Here is a 15960-nt window from a genome sequence, read left to right as displayed (position 1 = left end):
AAGACATGAATCCACAGGCACAGGCTAGTTTGACTGAGTAAAGTTAATGAGGGGAAAGTAATAAGTAAGAGGTTTGAAAGGTAAAGGGGAGAGGGACAGATCATGCAGGGATACAGGAAGCACAACATATATGAAGTAGGACAAATAAAAATAAACCCATTCCCAGACAAATTATGATACCATAGAACAAAACAGATCAAGACACTAATATAACTGGATAAAGAGAAAAGACAAATCAACTTGAAAGGAATGATAAGGACCTCTATCAACAACGATAAACCATAAGACAGTGAAATAGTCCATTCACTCATTCATATGAAAATATTTATTACTATTACTAACAGTGCTCCAGGCACTAGAAATATACCAGAAAATATAGCAAACCAAAATTCCTGCCTGCATGTAATTTACCATGAACAAAATGAGTCAATTATATCTACGATAAAGGATGGTTATAATGAAAATGCTAAGGTAGCAAAGAGTGTAGGAAATTCTGGGAATGTGCCTTTAAATTAGGTGGTCAGAAAAAGTTTCACTAAGTTGTTTTTTGAATGAAAATTTGAAAATGGTGAGAAAGTAAGCCATGGAGACATCTGGAGAAGAGGAGTCAGCTGGACAAACATCCTGTGATGGGAATGTGCTCGGACAATTAGAGGAACAAAAAGAAGATAGTGTTACTGGAGTAGAGTAAGTAAGAGGAGAGAAATAGATAAAAAAATATCCAAGAGGTAAGTTTGGAGGAGGGGATTATATACAGATTTACAGGCCAGTGTAGTAATTTCAGCTTGTACCCTGAGTGAAATGGGAGTCACTGGAGGTTTGGGGCAGAGGAGTAACATAATCTGCCTTATATTAACAAGATCACTCTGGCTACTGAGAAGCATGGTCAAGGTGAAACCAGGGAGTACTAATTTGAGGCTACTGCAATAATGCAGGAAAGAGAAAATGAGAGAATATGGAGGTGGTGAGAAGCAGTTGTATATGGATAGTGTTGAAGGTGGAGTTTACAGGATTTGCCATTGATTGGATTTTGTGTGGGAGAGAAAGAAAGGGAAATTTAAAATGTCTGAGAATAATTTAAAATGTCTGAGAATAATCAAGTGTTTATAAGAATGTGGATTAAAAGAGATATCTATAAATTCTGGTGAGAATATAAATTAGTATAACAGCATTGTAAATAATTTGCTATAATCTTGTAATTCCAGTCTTGAGTATGTTACTTAAAACCTTTTCCATATGTGCACAAGTAAATATACCAGAATATTTACTACTGCATCATTCACAAAAGCAAAAATCTGTAAACATTACAGATGCACACCAACAGGAGGTAGTCCTATATTTTTTGGTATATTTACAAAGAGTTATATTATACAGCAGTGAAAATGAATGAGCTACAGCTACACGCAACAAGATGGATGAATCTTCGAAACAACATTGATTGAAAATAGTGTTGGGAAAACTGGACATGCAAAAGAATAAAAGTAGACCATTATCTTACACCACACACAAAAATTAACTCAATAGATTAAAGACTTGAATGTAAGACCTGAAACGATAAAACTTCTAGAAGAAAACATAGGCAGTATACTCTTCAACATTGGTCTTAGTAGCATCTTTTCAAATACTGTCTCACCAGGCAAGGAAAACACAAGAAAAAATAAATGAGTATGACGACATCAAGCCAAAAATCTTCTGCACAGCAAAGGAAACCATCAACAAAATGAAAAGACAACCTAAAAATTGTGAGAAGATATTTTCAAACCATATATCTGATAAGGGGTAATATGCAAAATATGTAAAGCATTAGGGCCAGCCCCGTGGCTTAGCGGTTAAGTGTGTGCGCTCCGCTACTGGCGGCCCCGGGGTTTGGATCCCAGAAGCGCACCGATGCACCGCTTCTCCAGCCATGCTGAGGCCGCGTCCCACATACAGCAACTAGAAGGATGTGCAACTATGACCTTAAACTATCTACTGGGGCTTTGGGGAAAAAAAAAGGAGGAAGATTGGCAATAGATGTTAGCTCAGAGACGGTCTTCCTCAGCAAAAAGAGGAGGATTAGCATGGATGTTAACTCAGGGCTGATCTTCCTCACAAAAGAAAAAAAAAAAAAAGAATTATACATCTCAGCAACGACAACAACAGAACAACCCAATTAAAAATGGGCAAAAGACCTGAACAGACACTTTTCCAAAGAAGATATACAGACAGCCAACATGCTCATGCAAAGATGTTCAACATCACTAATTATTAGGGAAATGCAAAAAAAACTACAATGAGATATCACCTCACACCCATCAGGTTTGTGTCACTATTATAGTGACACCAGAATGACTATAATTAAGAAGACAAGACAGAACAAGTGTTGGAAAGGCTATAGAGAAAAGGGAACTCTCATACACTGCTGGTAGGAATGTAAACTGAAGCAGCCACTATGGAAAACAGTATGGAGATGTCTCAAAAAATTAAGAATGGAATTACCACAGGATCTAGCTATTCCAGTTCTGAGTATTTTTCCAAAGAACATGAAAACATGAATGCGTATTGATATATTCAACTGTATATTCATTGTAGCATTATTCATAATAGCCAAGTCTTGGAAACAACCTAAGTGCCCATGGATGGATGAATGGATAAAAAAGATATGGTATATATACACAATGGAACACTACTCAGCTATAGAAAAAGATGAAATCTTGCCATTTGTGACAACATGGGTGGACCTTGAGAGTATTATGCTAAGCAAAATAAGTCAGACGGAGAAAGTCAAATGCCATATGATTTCACTCATAAGCAGAAGATAAAAACAGCAACCACAAACAAATGAACACGTAGATAGAGATTATATTGGTGGCTACCAGAGGGGAGGTGGGGAGGGAGGAGGGCAAAAGGGGTGATAGGGCACATATGTACGGTGATGGATGGTAATTAGTCTTTGGGTGGTGAACATGATATAGTCTACACAGAAATCGAAATATAATGATGTACACCTGAAATTTATATAATGTTATAAACCAATGTTACCCTAATAAAAAAAAAAGAGAAAATAAGGTGCAGAATCATTATAAAATAATAATGGTGATGATGATGGTTATGCTAAAATTGCATATATAGATGATGAGTATGCTAAAATATGCTTATAGAGCCCTTACTATGTGTCAGGCATCATATTAACTCATACTTCTCACAACTTTTATATGTGGTAGATACCATTATTATCCTCCTTTTACAAATGAAAAAAGGGTGGAACTGAGAGCTTAACTAATATGTGTGGTTGCACAACCAGTAAGGTGTCCACTCAGATTTGAAGCCAGGCCATCTGTCTCCAGAGTCCCTACTCTTTACCACTTTCCTCTAATGGCAATTGTATAAAGCACAAAAGAAGAAAAATGAAACAGTATATTTCCATGACTTAAACACATAAAAAATAAAACTAGTAAAAATATAAGCACATTTTAAACACAAAATTCTGAGCAGTGATGACCTCTAGACAGAGCAGAGGGATAAGAGGGGAAAAGAGCAGAGACATTCATTGGTATTTAGCATTATTTCAGTTTTTTATGTGGATTGTAGTTTCAAGGTTTTTATTTCATTATTATACTCTGTAATTTACATTTATCTTATGTATAGGAATTTAAAATGTCTAATATTTAAAAATAATAAAAAGCAGGTTTAAAATTAGGAGAATATTGCAAAATATGAGCCAAAAATAAATATTCTTACACATTGTTACAAATCATAAAGAAAGAGGTCAATGTTCTCAGCATATAAATGGGCCAATCATAACAATAGGAAAATTTTTAAGACAAAAATACAAATAGCTAACAAACATATGAAAAAAAATCAATCTTAGTAGTAATAAAAAATGTAAACTAAAACAACACGGGGATATCATTTCATTCTATCAAACTGGCAAAGATCTGAAAAGTATTTACATCCAGTGTTGGCTGGGATTATAGACAAAAGGCATTGCCATACACTTGTGGTAGGAATAAAATGTATAACTTATTGGGATGACAGTTATATTAAAAGGACCCAAGCATGTTAATTCCTTTGACCCAGCAATTGAACATTAAGAATTTATTCCAAGGAGATAATCAGAGATGTGTACAAAGATTTACTTACTAGATGTGGGGAACTTGATAGAATGTCATCCTGAAACTACTTTAAATATGCAAACCAGACTGGTATTCTGGCACTTCATCAATAAAGCATTTCCAATGACCAGAATAACAAAACGTAACTGTGTACTCATGAAATTCACCGTTGAAATCAACTAATTATTTTTGTTTATTAGTAGACATTTTAAACCTACTTACATAGGATTTACACTTTAACCAAACTTCTTTTCTTACTGTGAAAATTTCTTTCACTTTTCATGAGTCTGAGAATAGAGCAACCATTCCACATCATTGGAAATATAAAAGGGGAAAAACAGAGGAAGGCATTTTTTATTTAATGCTGTTTTGATAGCTAAAATCTATCTCTACGTCTCTTTTCTTCCCAATTCCTCTTGGGCTTTTTAGGGTACAGTGGCCAACTAAGTGAAATATAATTAATTTTCAGGCAAGTACATTGATTCTGTTTCTCCCTTTCTTTATTATATTATTATAACAATTGAGTCTAAAATGTATGAAAAGTGATGATTGTGTTAGGTTGGGATACATTCCAGAACTTTAAAAGAATTAGAAATGAATAAATCACAATATATATGAATATACACTCAGTATTGTTTTAATTGTGAAAAAGGAGAAACATTATAAAAGCTCAACTATAGGTAATTCATTAAATAACATGGTGGAAGCATTCAATTAGAAACTATAGATTAAAATTTATATTGTAAAAAACATTAGCATGAAAAAATGTGTATATACTATATACTCTGCTTGGTGGAAAAAACAAGTTGTAAACATTATGTAAAATATGATCTCAATTTTTACAATGTATATTATGTATGTGTGCGTGAATGTATGCATATACACACATATATGATGTACACACATACATTCACACACACATATATATATACTTTTTTTTGAAAATCTGCAGCTTTACATGCTAAGGATACTGAAGATAATTTTTGCACTTTATATTATTTTTGTATTTTCCACAATAGTTATATATTAGTTTTAGAAACAAACAAAAAACTCTTTGATAATGTAAACTATAAAACTTCTAGAAGATAACATAGGAGAAAATCTAGCTGACCTTGGGTTTGGCAATGACTTCTTAGATAAAATGCAAGAGGCTCCATGAAAGAAAGAGAGAGAGAATTGATATATTGGACTTCATTAACATTCAAAACTCTTCTGCAAAAGGCACTCTCAAGAAAATGAGAAGATCAGCCACAGACTGGGAGAAGATATTTTCAAAAGACATATCTGATAAAGGACTGTTATCCATAATATACAAAGAACTCTTAAAACTTAATGAGAAAATTTAGGACATGCTTTAAAAAAATAGGCAAAAGATCTGAACAGACACCACACCAGAGAAGCAGACAGCTTCTGTATTCTTCTGAACACAGACAGCAAATAAGCTTAGGAATAGATGCTCAATATTATGTGTCATTAGGGAATTACAAATTAAAACAATGAGACACCACCACACACCTACTGGAATGTCTAAAATCCAAAACACTGACGACACCAAATGCTGGCAAGGATGTGGAGCAGCAAGAACTTACATTCATTGCCGGTAGAAATGCAAAATGGTACAGCCACTTTGGAGGACAATTTGGCGGTTTCTTACCGAACTAAATATACTCGTCCCATATGATCCAGCAGTCATGCTCCTTGGTATTTACCCAGAGGAACTGAAAACTTAGGTCCACACAAAAACCTGCACACAGATGTCTATAGCAGCTTTATTCAGAATTATCAAAACTTGGAAGAAACCAAGATGTCCTTCAACAGGTGAATAGATAAATAACCTGTGGTACATCCATACAATAGAATTTGTATTGCTCAGTGCTAAAAAGAAAGGTTCAATCCTGTCATAAAAAACATGGAGGAATCTTAAATACACTTTACCAAGTGAAAGAAGCCAATCTGAAAAATGTCCATATTGTAAGATTTCAAATATATGGCATTCTGGAAAGGGAAAAACTAGAGACAGTAAAAATATCAGTAGTTGTCTGGATTTTGGGGAGGAGGGAGAGATAAACAGGTGGAACACAGTAGATTTTTAGTGATGATACTATAATAATAGATACATGCCATTATACATTTGTTAAAACCCATAGAATTACAACACATAATCACCCTAATGTAATTATGGACTTTAGGTGATAATGACTTATCAATCTTGGTTCATCTATTGTAACAAATACACTGCTCTAGGGTGGCGTGTTGATAGTGAAGGAGGCTGTGCGTGTGTGTGGGGGAGGGGTATTTGGGTTCATAGTTGAGCTGTACTTTCCACTCAACTTTACTATGAACCTAAAACTTCTCTTAGACAATAAAGTCTATTAACAGAAACCAACAACAACAAAAGAAAGTAGTGCTCAGAGGAGAGGGAGAGGCACAGGGCAGATGTTAAAGGACAATGAGTAGAACTATATGAAAGTTGTTTTGAGTGACTATAGTTCAGGATGTTGATAAACGGAGAGGAAGCAGCCTGTGGAGAAGGGAGAGGCTGAGTCTAGAGAATGAGAGGGGAGAACTGACTGAGTAACACATCCTGCAAGCAGGGAAAAGCAGCCAGGAGGCTGGATTATCTTTGGACAGAAAGGGAACATCTGACTATTTTCAATACCTCCAGATTCTCTTTCTCCATCAAGTAAGATAAAGAGATTGCCATCTGCTAGTAGAGAAAACGAAAGTGGAATCTCAGGAGAGAGAGGAAGGTTTAAAATAATCCCTAGTAGGCGTTGAGGCTGACAGGGTGTTAGAAGGAAGACTAGGCTGAGGTCAGAGCCTTCATGGGCTTAGAGTCGTAATGCTCAAGCAGCTGGGGTGAATGAGGAGAAAACTTAGAGGTGCAGTCTGATTCAGTTTTGTTGCATGAAAATAGCAGAAGGACAAGGAGGAGTGGAATTGATGTTTCCATGACAGAGGAGCTTCCAGAGGAATTAGGAGAGGAAAGGAAGGCAGAACCAAGAAGCCTGCAGGCAGGACAGCATCTTCGCTCAGCGTGGGTCCCTTTCCCATGCTAATAATACAGCTCAATGAAAATTCATTTTGCACATTTTTCATGACTATAATTATACAAATTTGTGTGATATTAGTTAACAGTAGATGTGTCCTAATTATTATAACTATTTAATGTATAATATTTATATTAAATCCATTTCCTACAATTTAAGACTTACTTTATTTAAATGAGTTTGAATTCCCTACAATTCTCTCTCTCTCTCTCTTTCTCTCTCTCTCTCTCTCTCACATAGACACACACACGCACACACACACACAGCATACAGCACCTTTCAAAAAATGCAATCCTGGAAATTAAGTCTCCAAGGAGATTCTCTATTTTGCGAGATGAATTATTATTAAAGATTTATTCTTGATAAAAATATAAATCAAAGAGTAGATAGGCAACACACCAAATAATAAAACATGCAGCTGTTACACATTTCCACAACGATTTCAGGTGTGAATATTATGTTGCAAGACTGAAAATGAGCTCAATGCACAATAGACATCAACGTACATGAACTAGACTGACAGCACTTAATGTACAACTCCCATTGTTTCCTAACTGCTGCTTTGCTGTAACAGTGCACTGGTACTTCATTTCAGAGCAGCATTAGCCCTAAACGCATAGTCGTTCTTACACTTAACATTCTAATCTCATTTTTAAGGGGGAAACTTTACAAGTCAATGAGAAGAGAGAAGTGAAAAGAGGGGTCCAGGAACCAGACAGGGGTGGGAAAAAGGTATTTTATATAAGGGGGGCAATTCTGAATGATCAAAACTCAAGGCCCAGCGGCACCTCTTATTAGCTGTGTGGACTTGGGAAGTCATTTTATTTCTCTGATTCATGTTATTATCATCGTTCAGAGCCTACAGTTCTATAACATGGCAGCTATATTTCTCAATTAAAAAAATAAGTTGGCATTCATTTTATTCATTACTCTCATGATCCAAGTAACTGTGAGTCTTCTATATTTTTGCTTTACTGACAAAAAATAGTATATTGAACCTTAAAATTGAGAGACCCTGAAATCTTGTTCATCATGAGAGTACTCCAGGGAGAAGCCCCTGAAGATAGGCCGAGTCATCCTACCTCCCTAGTGTGCACTCTGTCTTAGCTGATGCCCGTTTTAGAGAACAACAGGGAAGGAGATGGAAGAAGAATTCGGTAAAGAAAATAATAATTTTGAGAGAGATTTCTCATTAGGAAATAGAAAATAGACATAGTTCTCACGCTCATTTCATTTGAACACTAGAATTAGCAATTTTTTATAATCTGACTTTAATTCCTTTGAGATGAAATCCCTTGGAAGTTGAAATGGAAAATGAATTATCTCTGCATCTTGCCTCACTTAAAGATGAGCTTTCAAAAATTCCCTGTGAAAACAAAAACTTTTAATAAATCCTTGAGGTCTTCGTCTCCTTTAGGATGCAAAGAGGACTTACTTTATGGGATTCATTTCAGATTTTTACTGAGGAGTTATGAATCTTCTGCTGTATGCAATGGAATTAGAAATAAGCACTGGGACTCATAGATTAACTACAGTTTGAAAGGGAATTCTAAGTGAAAGTTACACAATTAAGGGTTGAGTATTAGAGAGTGCACTACTTTTTCTTGCCTCCTTTTTCATCATCTTTTTAATCTTACTGCCTGTTGCTTATTTCATAGTTAAAATTGTTTGTATTTTTCCCCTTAGTGAGCCTAAACTGTAGCAAAGTGTGACCATGCTGCATATTAGTTATTCTTGGAATTTTATGATTATGAATCTCTACCGTATATAAAATAAAAAGAGAGTCATTTGGCCAAATAGATAGACACAAGGGATAATTAAAACTATCATTACATTTACAAAGTAGATTCAGAGGAAAACACACCACTAAATTAGTATATGGAAATACATTCATTTATTCAAAAGTAATTATTCAGCACTTCTCACTATGTATCACTATGCAACATTATCTTGGTGTTCTCAGTTCTGGGATATAAAAGTAAATAAGGAAGATACAGGGTCCTGGCCTTCCCAGAGCTTACCAATTAGTCAGTGTTTCTCAATCTTTTCAAATCTATGTCCCCTAAAATGTTTTTAATTCTTCTGTATGTATTCAGAAGACCAGAAGATTTTGCAGAATTCAACTGTTTGTAATCTTTATTATGGAAACAATAGGTCTATTGAATATGTATTTTCAAACTGCACACATTTTATAGGTAACTCCTCCCAATCCTACTATCTATTAGGAATAACATTTAGTGAGTACATATTTTTCTTACCTTGTTTAATTTGTAATAGTTTTTTATTGGTTCACTTCCCCTGTTAAGGGTCTATTTTCATCATTCAAATATAATATCAAGTATTTACCATCTAAAATAGATCTGACAACCATCCAACTGACAGATTGTACATGAGGAAGAGAAATTGGGCTTGTGATATTGACATGCAAAGGAAGATGAAGGGACAGATTCTGCATTGCTGGCTATAGTGATAGTCCCATCCAATGTAGGCATGATCCAAACCTCTACTTGCCTTTCATCTTTCTTTCTGTACCCTTTGGAATCATCTCATTCACCCCATGTAACTTCAGCAGTCACTTCTATTAAAGTAATTTTCTCCTTTATTTTGCTAGTTCTGTCGTTTCCAACTCACCATGACTACCACACTATCACTACACCTACCAGCATCATAACCATTTAATAAGCTTCTATGGTGTGACAAATATTTTGTAAGCTTCTTTGGATAAAACACAATTCCTTCATTTAAGGAACTTACAATCTGGAACTTGCCACAGTGTATTGAATTTGCTGATGTGTTTACTTTACGGTCTCTCCTTTCAGGCTGTAAGTTTCTTAAAGGAAGGAATTGCGTTTTACTCAAACATATGGAAGTACAGGGAAAAGAGTTTAGCTCAGCCATGGGAGAGCAGTGAAGGCTTCTTGGAGAAGGTGATAGGTAAGTGAGGATCTGAATAAAGTAAGAACATGTCTACATATGAAGGAGCAGTCTTGGTGGTGGTGGTGATGGTGCGGTATTCTAGACTTGCATTTTCGTGTGCCTGTTGGAATGTTATTCAGCCTTAAAAAAAAAAAAGAAATCCTACCATTTGCAAAAACATGGATGGACCTCGAAGACAGTATGCTAAGTTCGATATGTTATGGTCACAGAAGGACAAATAGTTCATGAATTCACTTATATGAGGCACCTAAAATGGTCAAATGTATAGAAGTAGAAAATAGAATGGCCGTTACCAGGGGGTGGGAGGAGGAGAATAGGGGAGTTGTAGTTCAATGCGTATAAAGTCAACGTTATACAAGATGGATAAGCTGTAGAGATCTGCTGTAGAGCATAGTGTCTATTGTTAGCAATATAGTGTGGTATGCATAAAAAATTGTTAAGAGGTAGATCTCATGTTAAGTGTTCTTATTAAAAAAAACAAAAAACAAAAAAAAAATCCCAAAAGGGCACAAGGAAACTTTGGAAGTGATGGATGTGTTTATTACCTTGATTGTGGTGATGGTAACATGAGAGTATGCATGTATTAAAACTCATCAGACTGTACACAGTAATTACGTGCAGCTTTTTGTATACCAAGTATACATCGAGAAAGCTGAAAAAAATAAATACAAGACTCAGACAAAGAGTTCTATGCATTATTTTGTAAATGTTAGACATAATATGATACAGTCATTTCCTTAGCATATAAAAATCTTACTGTAATTCCTACCATTTTAACATGCTAACTCCAGAGCTATGTGTCCAATATAGTAGTGACTGTGTTCACTATTGGGCATTGAAATGTTGCTAGTCCAAATGTAGATGCTCTGTAAGTGTAAAATATACAGCAGATTTTGCAGACTTAATATGAATGAAAAATGTAAAATATATCATTAATATATTTATAGTATTTAATATTATATTGACGTGAAAATATTTTGGATACACTGAGTTAAATAAAATATGATATTAAATTAGTTTCATCTATTTTTTTTTTTTACTTTTATAATGTGGCTACTAGAAAATTTAAAATTACCTATGCGGCTTGCATCTGGGGCTCATATTGTATTTGTATTGGACAGTACTGCTCTAGGGAGCACTGAACAGGAGAAAACAGTTCTTTGATATGTTCCTTCCATTTGAACCATAGTTTATTCACATTAAGGAAACATTTGCAACCTCTTTCAAATAAGAATGCTCAGAAACTGGAAAAGAATTTTATGATCCTTACTGAAGTTAGTTGCCGAGGAAGAGATTTTAGAAAATCTTGCTTTTGGAGGACTTTGTCATAAATGGGGCAATATCTGAAATATTGAGGCTACAACCTATAAAAGCACGGGGAACAGAAATTTTCATTCCAGTGAAATCCACAGAGGCTCTACCTACGGGATGTTGTTATAAGGGAACAACCCCTGACCTGCCTGGGCCTGATCTGTGTGCACCTATGTTTAGGAAACTGTAGTTCCTATACACGTGACCTCACAGTTTTTCACCTTATTGTAAAACACTAGAGGTGATCATTGAGGAAGTGACTAGCCTTGGAGCAGAGGGTTGTTAATTAACCCTCAGGTCAGAGGCTAGTAGAACCTAGGGAGTCAGTACACAGAAGGTTATACCTTCTACTGAACCCAAGAATAGGAAATCTCTAGAAATTGGACCTTGCCCAAGAACAAATAGCTAGAAATCAGGGTGTTTAGATCATCTTCCTGAAGGAAGTCTCAAGAGATTAAGTTTCTGTCTGGCTCCTGTAGAGTTACAATTTGAGTAGAATACCGTGTCTCTAAGGAGCTATGATGCTCACGATGTAAATACCGAAATGTCATAGTTTCCTGGGAGAGATTCTGTCTCTGGGTACTAATCAGTTATCTAAGATCTCCAAACACAAAATAAAATCTTTTGTGCTATATCACTAGGATGCTTTCCTCTGCTACAACCGAAATAGACTTGTTGGCAGAAGGTCAGGAAATGGATGCTTTGGATGCTTTACTTTTAGCTCTGGAGGAGTCCCAGGGCCGTTCTGAGGTTGAGGTCTGCACTGATGCCCTCAGCATTGTAGCAGCTAAGACATCTATGACAGGGCTCTTTGCACCTTTATGATTGGAACAATTTTCACCCAAAATAATTGTGGAAGAGAGAAAATTAGGACCAGCATTGAGTTCTCAGGAAGAAAATCTTAGTATCCTAATCTAATACCTCTTTGAAGAATCTTTTCATCCTCTTAACACATAGCCAATGGAGCCAAGGCCTCTGTGAACACCATCTGTCTCTTTACTGGAGAAAACTCTGAACATGAGGGTCTACTGGTTGCATAATCTGGAAGGGAGAACGTAGACAGTGCAGAGAAAATGGGAGTCACTGTGAAGCCAGATAGACTCTTGGTCTCTTTAGACTTCCCTCAACGAGATGATCTAAACTCCATGATCTTCTAGCTTTTTGGTCTTGGGCAAGGTCCAGTTTCTATGCTAAAATAATATGTAGCCATCTCTGAAATGGGAACAACAGTCACCTTGCAGAATCCAGACTGTCAAGGGAGGAGCAAAGATGAAAACACTAAGAGCATAAATAGGAGTCACACATGACCAAAACCCAAAGAAAGATTGAGTTGGCTTTTATTGCACAACTAACATTAAATGTACATTGAGTACCTATTATTTCTCAGTACTGTACTATATAGAATGTATACACAATTAATAAGGCAGACAAGGTCTTGGTCTTCATGAACAAAGTCACCATCTAGCAGGAGAGAAGATACTAAATAGTTAATTGCGTACATACTGTCGCATCCCTGACCCTTATTTCATGAATGAGTCTTAACTTATCTTGCATTTCATTCCTGAGCCTCTGCTGGCCCCTGAAATTTCATCCATCCCTGAATTCCACCCGACTTCTGACTCCCCTTTAATGAATTTGTCTCAGTCCCTCACCTTAACCCTGACTTTGTCCCTTGTATTTCACTTCATTCCTTAGCTTCTCCTTATCCCTCACTCTACTCCTAATTTTTATTTCACCTCTAATCCTTACCACATTCCAGATTCTAACCCTTTCTCACCCCGTTCATCTTCCTGACTTTTATTGAACCCTTAACCATTCTCAAGGTCTCCCCTCATTCCTTACTTCACCTCTGAATGTTAACCCATCCCCTGAACCTCAGATAATATTTGAGCTTCACTCTATGCCTCACTCTGTTTATTTTAAGCCTTTCTGCATGGTTGACCTTCTCTCCATCTTTGGACCTCATTCTGTCTATCACCACATCAATTAGACTTGCTCCATCCTTGAACCTCACTTATTTTCTCACTTCACCCATGTACCTCACACAGTGCTGACCCTTACTCATCCTGAGAATCTGCCCCACACCATCTCTGATGTCCACTCATCCCTCTGAGTGAAGCCTAGGGATTGGATCACATTCAGTGACATGGGACACAACATGTGGTTTAAAAAAGCTGAAAGTTTAATATTTTAGCATCAGGAAACAGAAGTATATGCCAAAATATCAATTCTATTAAAAATCTTCTGCCAAATTATCATGTACTTCAAGTCTTCATCTCTCCTGTATCTTAAAACTACTAGCAGCTCTACATAGGCTCCAGCTGCTGCAGTTTTCTTTCTTCAGACATCCTGGAAGAACACCTGACATTAGCCCTTTTTTTTTTTTGTAAGGAAGATCAGCCTTGTGCTAACATCTGCCAATCCTCCTCTTTTTGCTGAGGAAGACTGGCCCTGGGCTAACATCCATGCCCATCTTCCTCTACTTAATAGGGGACGCCGCCACAGCATGACTTGACAAGCGGTGTGTCGGTGTATGCCCGGGATCCGAACTGGTGAACCCCGGGCCGCCGCAGCAGAACGAGTGCACTTAACCGCTTGTGCCACCGGCCGGCCCTGACATTAGCCTTTTATAAGGCAGAAGATGTTGCTACATATCTTGGGTCTGAACAGTCGCCCCAAAGTTCCAGAGAATGTGAGTCTGTGTGCCATTTTATGGGTGAGAAATGGTTCAGAAAAGCTCAATTTTCCTCCAACTCGCTCTTCTTTCATCTCCATAGGTTGACTCCTACAGAAGAACGATATGTGGAAATTACTTTTTGGTGACAGAGTTTATCCTCAAAGGTTTAACTGATAGGCCAGACCTCCAGTTCCCCCTCTTCTTCTCATTCCTAGGGATCTATCTGGTTGCTGTGGTGGCCAATCTGGACTTGATTACATTAATTTCACTAAATTCACACCTTCACACACCCATATAATATTTCCTCTTTAATCTATTTTTAATAAATATCTGTTACCCTTCTGTCTTGCCCCCCAAATTCTAATGAACTTTATATTGGAGAAAAACATCATCTCCTATACAGGGTGCCTGGCTCAGCTCTATTTCTTCTTTTTGTTTACTTGCTTGTTTGTTTGTTTTATTATTGCCAAATGTTTTATATTGACAGCAATGATATACAATCAGTATGTTGCCATCTGCAGTCCACTGTTATATAAGTGTACGTTGTCCCCTTGGATCTGTTCTCTGTTTGTGTTTGGGTCATATGTGATGGGATGCAGGGGTTCCCTAGACCACACTCTCTGTATGTTAAGACTGACCTTTTGTTATGCCAATATTGTCAATCATTATCTGTGTGACAAACTCCTTGTGCTCTAGCTTTCCTGCACCAGCACCTATAACAATGAGATTGTGGTCTTTTCTAATTGGCATGAACATTTTGGTATTCACCAACACTTCTTTCATCTGTATACTTATAACATCTCCAGATCCTCCGTATCAGCTATACAGAGGACAGGCCTAAAGCATTCATTCAGCATCCGCGGTTCCCATATAATGAATGTTTCACTCTTCTTTGGGGCAGCAGGATTCATGTTCCTCCAACCGTCTAATGCAGAGTCTAGGAACCAAGGGCATTTCATACAAATGTTGGGCCCATGCTGAACCTTTCAATCTATACCTCGAGTAATAAGGATATCAAACTTGCTCTGAAGAAAATTCTGAGAAGAAAAGTATTTTCTTGAGCAACAAAGGAATTCATATGAGAAAGTTTTAGAACTAGATTATTCTGCTGATTTTCTTGGGATACTTCATGGTTGGATCCTCACCTTAATCAAATGGAATCCCTTTCTACCATAATCGAAACCCTTTCTTTTTTTCTTTCTTTCCTTAAGCAGTTTCTCAACTCTTCCTCTCCTTTCTCCTCTTAGCTTTTACAAGTGTATTATGTAATTATAACATTAAGGAGAAAAAGAAATTGTTGTTACCTTGTCCTTTACTATATGGAATGATATGTACCTCTGGGACAAATGCTGTAGGTTCTATAATTGATTAACTGAATGACGTCACAAAATATCTACACAACAAAGCAATGTGTCTAATAACCTGAGGACTCTGCTTTGGTAAATATGTCTTTGGTGTTAGTACTGGAGTTCACATGAGACAGACATAGTTCCAGATTTGCTCACAATATCACTTTATGCCTGTAGAATGGCCATCATCAAAAAGCAAGACATAACAATTGCTGACGAGGATGTGGAGAAAAGTGAAAACTTGTGCACTGCTGGTGGGATAGTAAACAGGTCCAGTCACTATGGAAAACAATATGGAGCATCTTCAAAAAAATTAACAGTAGATCTACCATATGATCCAGCAATTCCACTTCTGGAAATAGATCCAAAAGTAATAAAAAACACTAACTCAAAAAGATATCTGAACCTCCATGTTAATAGCAGCATTATTTACACTAGCTAAGACACGGAAACAACCTAAGTGTCTATCGATGGATGCATGAATAAAGAAGTTGTGGTTTATATATACAACGGAATATTATTCAGCCATAAAAATTGAGGAA

General features: G+C 36.6%; 1 pseudogene; it reads left to right on the top strand.

Annotated features, from left to right (window-relative positions):
* The first annotated feature begins 583 nt into the window (after window positions 1-583).
* Window positions 584-15130, top strand: LOC147916717 (olfactory receptor 8B8-like; annotated as a pseudogene).
* The last annotated feature ends 830 nt before the right edge of the window (window positions 15131-15960 follow it).

This window comes from Ceratotherium simum, chromosome 7, assembly GCF_057802395.1.
Source record: "Ceratotherium simum simum isolate JZ-2026a chromosome 7, ASM5780239v1, whole genome shotgun sequence".
In the NCBI taxonomy this organism is placed as follows: domain Eukaryota; kingdom Metazoa; phylum Chordata; class Mammalia; order Perissodactyla; family Rhinocerotidae; genus Ceratotherium; species Ceratotherium simum.
This window is presented reverse-complemented; position numbering and strand designations above follow the sequence as displayed.